This window comes from Hemitrygon akajei, chromosome 24, assembly GCF_048418815.1.
Source record: "Hemitrygon akajei chromosome 24, sHemAka1.3, whole genome shotgun sequence".
In the NCBI taxonomy this organism is placed as follows: Eukaryota; Metazoa; Chordata; class Chondrichthyes; order Myliobatiformes; family Dasyatidae; genus Hemitrygon; species Hemitrygon akajei.
Window position 1 is genome coordinate 40631178 of NC_133147.1, and position 9502 is coordinate 40640679.

Consider the following 9502-nt stretch of genomic DNA (forward strand, 5'->3'; position numbering starts at 1 on the left):
GGATATGTGCTTAGCCCACTGCTCTCCTCCCTCTACACCCAAGACTGTGGCTAAAATTGATGATGACAGATGAGATACCATCTCAAACAGGAGTGAAATAAGTCAGCTGGTTGAATGGTATTGCAGCAACAACCTTCCACTCAGCATCAGTAAGACCAAAGAATTGATTGTGGATTCTGAAATGGTAACACGAGGAATCAGCAGTGGAAAGGGTGAGCAATTTTATGTTCCTGGGTGTCAACATCTCTGAAGATCTATTCTTGGCCTAACATATTGATGCAGTTACAATGAAGGCATGACAGTGGGTATGTTTCATTAGGACTTTGAGGAGAATTGGTATGTCTACAGGCACTTCTACAGATATACTGTGGAGAACATTCTCATGGTCTGCATCACGGTCTGGTATTGGACCCCCCCCCCCCCCCCCAGACAATGCACAGGATCGGAATAAGCTGCAGAAAGTTGAAAACTCAGCCAGCTCCATCATGGTCTCCAGCCTCACCAGCATCCAGGCCATCTTCAAGGAACAATGTGGTATCTGTCATTAAGGACTTTATCACCCAGGAAACGCCCTCTTCTCATTGCTACCATACAGGAGCCTACAGAGACACACTCGATGATTCAGGAACAGCTTCGTCCCTTCTGCCATCAGATTTCTGAATGGACAATGAAATGAACACTACTTTGGTATTTTTTTCTCTTTTTGTTCTTTAATTGAGATGATTACTGTGCACATATATACAGCTTGTGTGACTGAGACCGTTGCACAGTACTGTATTTGTCAATGTGAACAGACAGCTAGTTTCTGAATCTGGCGGTAGTAAAGGATGTTGGGAATGGTGAGGGTGGAGCGCCGCAGGAGGCGTGTGGGTCAGGTGGCAGAGAGAGAGTCAGGGATGGGAGGTGCCACGGGTGCAGACATAGTCAACCCTGAGACACCAGGCAAGGTAATTTGATTCTAAACAGTTGGTTTATTGATCGCTACAGAATGTCTCTGGTGTATCCCACTCTCTCCCCTTTTCCCAACCATGATTCCCCGGTCTCTGCCCCCTTCCCACAATAGAGACCCAAATATCACCACTCACATGTCATGAAGTTTCTTTTTAGCAGCAGCAGTACAGTGCAATGCATAAAATTACTGGAGTACTGCGCAAAAGTCATAGACAGCCCAGCTATGTATGTATATGTGCCAAAGACTGTTTGTACTTATTGTAGTTTCTAGTATTTTTAATTATGTATTGGAAGATGGGGTGGCAGGGTGGAGGCGTAAGGCACTCCTCTCTGCCAGCCTGCAGGTCACCCTTGGGGAAGGTGTAGCACCTGCTTAGCCCTCGATCGGGGTTGTGGATAGTCACATGAGCAGCTGATGCACCCCACAAGTCCTGGTTATGCGACCACTGACACCAGGCAGACAATGTCAGTCTTCCGGCGCGCCGACCTGAGCGGCAGCCTTTTCCAGGTGCTCCCGAGATTTGATAAATTGATCATTCTTTTTTAGGTTGTTTCTTTTTTTAGTCATAGTGTTATGTTTAGTATTTATTTAATATTGAGATGGAGAGAAAGTTGTATTCGAGAAACCAGCTACTTGCGCTGAGAAAGGTGCAAGTCAGTGTTGCGCAACAGATCCAGATCCCGAACGAAATTAAACGGAGGTTCCGCGGCTCCAGGGCTGGAAAACTGCGCAGGGATAAGTGGACGGAGATGAAGAGGCGTTATAAACCCGCTGTTCCTTCGGTCATTATGGGGAACGTGAACTCGCTGCCAAATAAATTGGATGAGCTAGCCTCATTAGTAAGGAATGTTAAAGCATACAAGGAATGCAGTTTAATGTGCTTTTCCGAAACATGGCTGACGGCTAACATCCCGGATGTAAATGTAGAATTACCTGGTTTTACTACGGTAAGATTTGACAGAGATGCCAAAAAGTGTGGGAAGAAGAAAGGAGGGGGACTCGCTGTCTACATTAACGAAAGATGGTGTAACCCCGGGCATGTGAGTACAAAGATCTCCGTTTGTGAAAGAGATATTGAGCTGATCGCCGTGAGTATGAGGCCATATTACCTGCCTCGAGAATTCGCAAGCGTCATTGTGGTGAATGTGTATGTCCCGCCGCGTGCCGACGCAACGGTAGCGTGTGACGTCATCAGCTCCGCTGTTGCTAGGCTTCAGACACAGCACCCTGAGGCACTGGTGATAATTACAGGGGACTTCAACCATGTGACTTTGGACAAGACACTACCTGCTTTCTCCCAGTACGTGGATTGCTACACCAGGGGTAATAGGACTATTGACCTACTGTATGCAAACGTAGAGGAGGCATATAGTGCATCCCCACTGCCTTCATTGGGGAAAGCTGATCACAACCTGGTTTTGTTACAGCCCAGATATAAATCTATTGTGATGAGGCATCCCACTACCACACGCTCTTTTAGGAAGTGGACTCCTGAAGCTGAACAGGCCCTGAGAGACTGCTTCGGTACTACTAACTGGGATGTACTGCAAGGGGGGCTCTGTGGGGGCGTTGAGGAGGTCACTGAATGCACAACGGACTATATTAACTTTTGTGTGGATGCAGTTGTCCCTGTTAGAACTGTTCGCTGCTATCCCAATAATAAGCCCTGGATCACTAGTCACATCAAAGGCCTCCTAAACCAGAAGAAGAGGGCCTTTAAAGATGGTGATTGGTTGGAGCTTAAAAGAGTTCAGAAGGAACTCAGAGTACAGATAAGGGAGCAGTATAGGAGGAAGCTAGAACAAAAGCTGCAGAAAAAAAGCATGAAGGAGGTGTGGGATGGGATGAAGATCATCACCGGATGCGGTGCAAAGCGGAGGGCGAACATAAGTGGAGATGTGGAGAAAGCGAACCAGCTGAACAACTTCTTCAACAGGTTCGACAGCTCAATCTCATCCTCACCGCAGAAATCCACACCAGGCTTACTTCCCTCACAGGAAAATAGTCACTCACAGGAGACCTTGCCCACGCCCAGGATTACGGCTGCACAGGTGGAAGGTCAACTGAGGAAGATCTGTACCAGCAAGGCGGCTGGACCGGATGGAGTTTCCCCACGATTACTGAGGGCCTGTGCGACTGAGCTGGGAGAACCACTACAGCGCATCTTCAACATGAGCCTGGAGCAGAGAAGAGTACCCAGACAGTGGAAAACATCCTGTATTGTCCCGGTACCGAAGAAACCACAACCAAAGGAGTTGAATGACTTCAGACCTGTTGCCTTGACGTCGCACGTGATGAAGACCATGGAGCGGCTGATAATACAGAATCTGAGGCCACAAACCAGGCACGCCCGGGATCCTCTTCAGTTTGCGTATAAGGAGAAGGTGGGAGTGGAGGATGCTATCACGTATTTGCTGCACAAATCACTCTCTCACCTAGAGGGGGTCAGTTGTGCTGTGAGGATTACATTCCTTGACTTCTCTAGTGCCTTTAACACCATCCAGCCCAAGATCTTAAGGCACAAACTAACGGAGATGGGAGTAGACTCTCACATGGTGGATTGGATAGTGGACTACTTGACAGATAGACCTCAGTATGTGCGGTTGGGAGACTGTAGGTCTCACACGGTGGTCAACAGCACAGGGGCGCCGCAGGGAACCGTACTCTCTCCGGTCCTGTTCACCCTGTACACATCAGACTTCCAATATAACTCAGAGTCCTGCCATGTGCAGAAGTTCGCTGATGACTCGGCCATAGTGGGGTGTGTCAGGAATGGACAGGAGGAGGAGTATAGGAAACTGATACAGGACTTTGTGATTATGGTGCAACTCAAACTACCTGCGTCTCAATATCACCAAGACCAAGGAGATGGTGGTGGACTTTAGGAGATCTAGGTCTCATATGGAGCCAGTGATCATTAATGGAGAATGTGTGGAGCAGGTTAAGACCTACAAGTATCTGGGAGTACAGTTAGACGAGAAGCTAGACTGGACTGCCAACACAGATGCCTTGTGCAGGAAGGCACAGAGTCGAATGTACTTCCTAAGAAGGTTGGCGTCATTCAATGTCTGTAGTGAGATGCTGAAGATGTTCTATAGGTCAGTTGTGGAGAGCGCCCTCTTCTTTGTGGTGGCGTGTTGGGGAGGAAGCATTAAGAAGAGGGACGCCTCACGTCTTAATAAGCTGGTAAGGAAGGCGGGCTCTGTCGTGGGAAAAGTACTGGAGAGTTTAACATCGGTAGCTGAGCGAAGGGCGCTGAGTAGGCTACGGTCAATTATGGATAACTCTGAACATCCTCTACATAGCACCATCCAGAGACAGAGAAGCAGTTTCAGCGACAGGTTACTATCGATGCAATGCTCCTCAGACAGGATGAAGAGGTCAATACTCCCCAATGCCATTAGGCTTTATAATTCTACCGCCAGGACTTAAGAACTTTTTAAAAGCTATTATTAATGCTTTTTGAGATGGTGATTTAGATGCATATCATATTTTTTTTTACTGAGTTAAGTATTGTATGTAATTAGTTTTGCTACAACAAGTGTATGGGACATTGGAAAAAAGTTGGAATTTCCCCATGGGGATGAATAAAGTATCTATCTATCTATCTATCTATCTATCTATCTATCTATCTATCTATCTCTGAAGAGCATTGATAATGGCTGGGGTCACCTGTCTTGTAAAGTCACTGCCCAGAAGAAGGCCACTTTTGTAGAAATATTTGCCAAGAACAATCATGGTTATGAAAGACCACGATCACCCACTTGGCATACGACTTGGCACATAACAATTGCAATGTACTGCTGCCATAAAACATCAAACTTTACAAAATATGCCAATTATATGAAGCCTGATTCTGATTCTAGTGGGACATGGGGATTTTGGAGCCTGAGGGTATGATGGGAGCAAAGCATCTCACGACATTTCTTGATTTATTATTGTCACGTGCAAATGGAAAAACTTTGCATGCCATCCATAAAGATGATGGTGTTTTGCATTAGTGTGTTGAGGTAAGATGACGGCACAATGCAGAATAAAGTGTTACAGTTCGAAACGGTGCAGTGCAGACAGACGAGGTGAGAGAATTTAACAAGGTTAAGAGTCCATTTTATTGTACTAGAGGACTGTTCAAGTCTGCTAACAGTGGTATATGCTTTCAGACTTTTGCATCTTCTGCTCGATGGGAGGTTGGAGTCTTCACTGCATTAGTGAGGAGCACAGGCAGAGTCCGTGGAGGAGAGATTCCTTCTTCGTCATCCAACTTCTCACTGCATGCCACCTTACCCCTCACCTGGTATCAACAGCCAGCTTGTATGCCTCCTACTGCCCCCCAGCCCCCCCACCTGCTTATCCTGGCTTCTGCCTCCTTCCTTTCCAGCCCTGATGAAGGGACTGAAATGTCAACTCTTTATTCCCCTCCACAGGCTGGTTTCTGTGAGGAGCTGAGCTGTGTGCACAACACTCTGAGGTTTCCTGTGGCCTCAGTTGCCGTACCAAACCATGATGCATCTGGATGGGATAGTTTCTGTGGTGTATCGATAAAATTGGTGAGGGTGGATGCAGACTTGCCTGTAACCCTGAGCGAGTAGAGGCACTGGTGAGGTTTCTTGTCCATTGTTGTACCCGGACTGGCTATTTGTGATGTTCACTCCTCTCCAAAGGCCAGTGTCTATGCTGCAGCCTCCGTGGCTCTCTACAGGAGGGTCGACATTCTCCCACCCAGTCAGACAAGAGTTCCAGACAGGTGATGTCTTTTCCCTCAGCTCGGGTTTACCGGGGGGTCTTGGGGCAGCCCTAGTGATTCTAAATAGGCTGCTGTAAGAAACTTAGTGATTGTTACTGGATTAGTAACTGGCGTTCAGACTACTGATGCAGATTTCAAGATCTGTCCTGGAGCACTATAATTTGGAGACAGACACAGGCTCTTTGGCCTCGTCAGACTGTCCCATCATTGAGAAACTCGAGATTCTGCAGATGCTGGAAATCTTCAGTGACACGTTCCTGATGAAGGGCCTTGGCCTGAAGTATTGACTGTTTATTCTCCTCTAGACCTGACTGACCTGCTGGGTTCCACCGGTGTGTGTGTGTGTGTGTGTGTGTGTGTGCGCGAGTGTGTGTGTGTGTGTGTGTGTGCGCGCGCGCGCGAGTGCGTGCGTGCGTGTGTGTGTGCGTGCGTGCGTGCGTGCGTGGTGTGTGTGCGTGCGTGCGTGGTTGTGTGTGTGTGCGTGTGGTTGTGTGTGTGTGTGTGTGTGTGTGTGTGTGTGCGTGCGTGCGTGTGTCCCACCATTCAAAGTGACCCTGCCTGATCTACCCCCAGACATTAACTCCTCCTTTGTACCAGATCCCCCGATCTTTCCAATAGCTACCTACCTCCACTTAGATACCTCTGAGCTAAAATGGGGTATTTAAATTTTTATAAGAGATTGTATTAGTTTTATTTGTCACATGTACATCGAGACGTATGTGGAATGCTTCGTTTTCTGTTACTGACCAACACCGTCCAAGGACGTACTAGGGAGAGCCCACAAGTGTCGCCCCATTTCCAACAGCCGCATAGTATTCCCACGACTCACTAACCTGTACGTCTTTGGAATGAGAGAGGAAACCGGAGCACCCGGTGGAAACTCACACTGTCACAGGAGAACATACAAACTCCTTACAGACTGCGGCGGGACCCCTGAGAAGTGATCGCTGGTGCTGTAAGGCTGACTGCAGCATTACCATCGAGTCCCTAAACTGATCAAGTCTGTAATTTTAACATGTTGTGTAAATGCAAAACGATTGGATTGTTGTGACAGGATGATCCAGTTCCTCTATGTCCTTAAGTGACAGGAAACTGCCACCCGAAAGGTGCTTTGCCTGTACGTGACTCGACAGTGATGAGTTTGTCTTCTCGGTTTTGGGGCAGTCAGGGAAACCTCGTGTCACTGCAAGACCATCTGGTCCAGTGATTCTCGGTCAGGAAAAGATCTCAATGTGGGGTCAGGAAAACATCCATTCCCCACAGAGAGATGTACGTCGCCAGAGTCAAGTTTATTGTCATAGTGGCTTGTAGAGAGCGATGCTCACAACCTTCTGCAGATGTGAAGGAGAGAGCATCCTAACATGCTGCATCATTGCATGGTACAGAACCTGCACTGTAGTGGACAGGAAACCTCTACGACGTGTAGTCAAAACTTCAGTGCATCACCAGCACCGGCCTACCTGCCATCAAGCACACGAGCAGAAAGGTGCTAGAAAAGGGCCAGAGACATTATGAAGGATCCCACCTATGCTGTTCATGCACAGCACTGCAGTAATTTTATGTATTGCACTGTTATGCCACAAAACAGGACGTGAGGGATGATAAACCTGATTCTCATATTGTGGACTGAGAGTAGGAAAGGAGCAATAAGAGGGAAATCATGGTTGGGGAAGAGGAAGGGGGGAGAGAGGGAGTGGCAGGCACCAGAGAGACATTCTGTAATAATCAATAAACCAATTGATTGGAATCAAATTACCTTGCCTGGTGTCTCAGGGCTGGGTGCGTCTGCACCCTCACCACCCACCTCCCCTGGCACTCCTTCTCTGCCACCTGTCGCACCCCCTTCCTGCGGCGCTCCACCCTCACCATTCCCATTATTCTTCGCTCCTGCTACATTTACAACTCGATTGCCACTCCACCTTGCCAAATATAGTACAGTTTACAAGTCTCAGGCACCCTGGCTATCTGCATGTGCCTTCGACTTTTGTACAGTTCTGTATCCCCTCAAGCTTTAGACACATCAGGAACATTTCCCATGATTTATCCTCTCTCATAGTATCCCTGAAAGTGAGGTGGACAGGCCGGTTGAAGAAGGCTTGGGCACACTGGCCTTCATTAGTCAGGGCACTGAAGTTGGGATGTGAAGTTGCAGTTGTAGAAGACGCTGGTCAGGCTGCCTTGGAATAACTTGTTCAGTTCTAGTTGCTCTGCTAGAGTAAATGCGCAATTAAGCTGGAAAGAGTGCAGAGGAGATTTGCAAGGACATTGCCAGAACTTGAGGGACTGAGTTATAGGGAGAGGTTGGACCGGCTAGAATGTTATGCATTGGAAAATAGGAGACTGAGGTGTGTAAAATCGTGAGGGGTGGATATGCAAACACTTCATCGAGTACCTCTGAACCATCCAGCACAAGCGGCTCCCTGTAGCCGAACGTTTTAATTCCCATTCTCATTGCTGTTCTGACATGTCGGTCCATGGCTCCTCGTGCCAAGATGAGGTCACTCTCAGGTTGGAGGAGCAACACCTTACATTCTGTCTGGGTAGCCTCCAGCCTGGTGGCTTGAACATCGATTTCTCCAAATTTTGCTTCTCCCACCTCCCCTTACTTTATTCCTCTCTCCAACTTTCTATCTCTTCTCACCTGCCTATTACTTCCCCCAGGGTCCCCCCCCCTCCACTTTCTCCTGTGGTCCATCCTCCTCTCCTATCAGATTCCTTCTTCTCCACCCTTGTCTTTCCCACCCACCTGGCGTCACCTATCACCTTCCAGCTAGTCTCTTTCTCCGTTCCCGCACAACCCCCCCCCCCACTTTTTTATTCTGGTATCTTTCCACTTCGTTCTCAATCCTAATCCTGAACTAGGGTCTCGAACCGAAATGTCAACTATCTATTAATTTCTCTAAGTTCTACCTGACCTGGTGAGTTCCTCCAGGATCTTCTGTTGTTACTTTGGATTTCCAGCATCTGGAGACTTTCTCATGTATTCAGTCATTTTCCCTGCCTACATTCCATTGCCATTGCTCTGCCCATCTTACTGGCTGATCAATAACATCTGGTAGCTTAAGGCTGGGTACAGCAACTGCTCTGCCTGAGACAGAAGGGCATTGCAGACAGTTGTGGACACAGCACATCAACCATACTGGTGCCCAAGAAGAGTAGGGTGAGTTTCCTCAGCAACTACCACCCAGGAGCACTCACATCTACTGTGATAAGGTGCTTTGAGAGGTTGGTCATTGCTAGAAGCAACCTGAGCAACTTGGAATCCTACCCAAGCAAAGACCTGGACCTGCTGCAATCTGCTACTGCTACGACAGTTCTACAGAGGATGCAATCTCACTGGCTTTTCACTCAGCCTTGTACCACTTGGACAACGGCAATACCTAGCCTCCACGTCCAGCACATGATTCTTTGTATCTGCTGACTTTCTGCCATCTCCAATGGGATCCCACCACCAAACACATCTTTCCCTACCCCCTCATCCCTACTTACTGCTTTCTACAGGGACCGCTCCCTTGTCCATTCGTCCTTCCCCACTGATCTCCCTCCTTACAAGCAGAACAAGTGCCACACCTGCCCCTACAGCTCCTCCCTCACTACCATTCAGCACTCTAAACCAAAATTCCAGTGAGGTGACACTTCATCTGTTGGGGTCATCTACTATATCTGGTGCTCCTGGTGTGGCCTCTTGTATATTGGTAAGACCCAACGTAGATTGGAAAAACATTTCACCTATGCCAGAAAAGAAGCAGTATCTCCCGGTAGCCACCCATTACAATTCCTATTCCCGTTCCGGCATGTCACTCCAT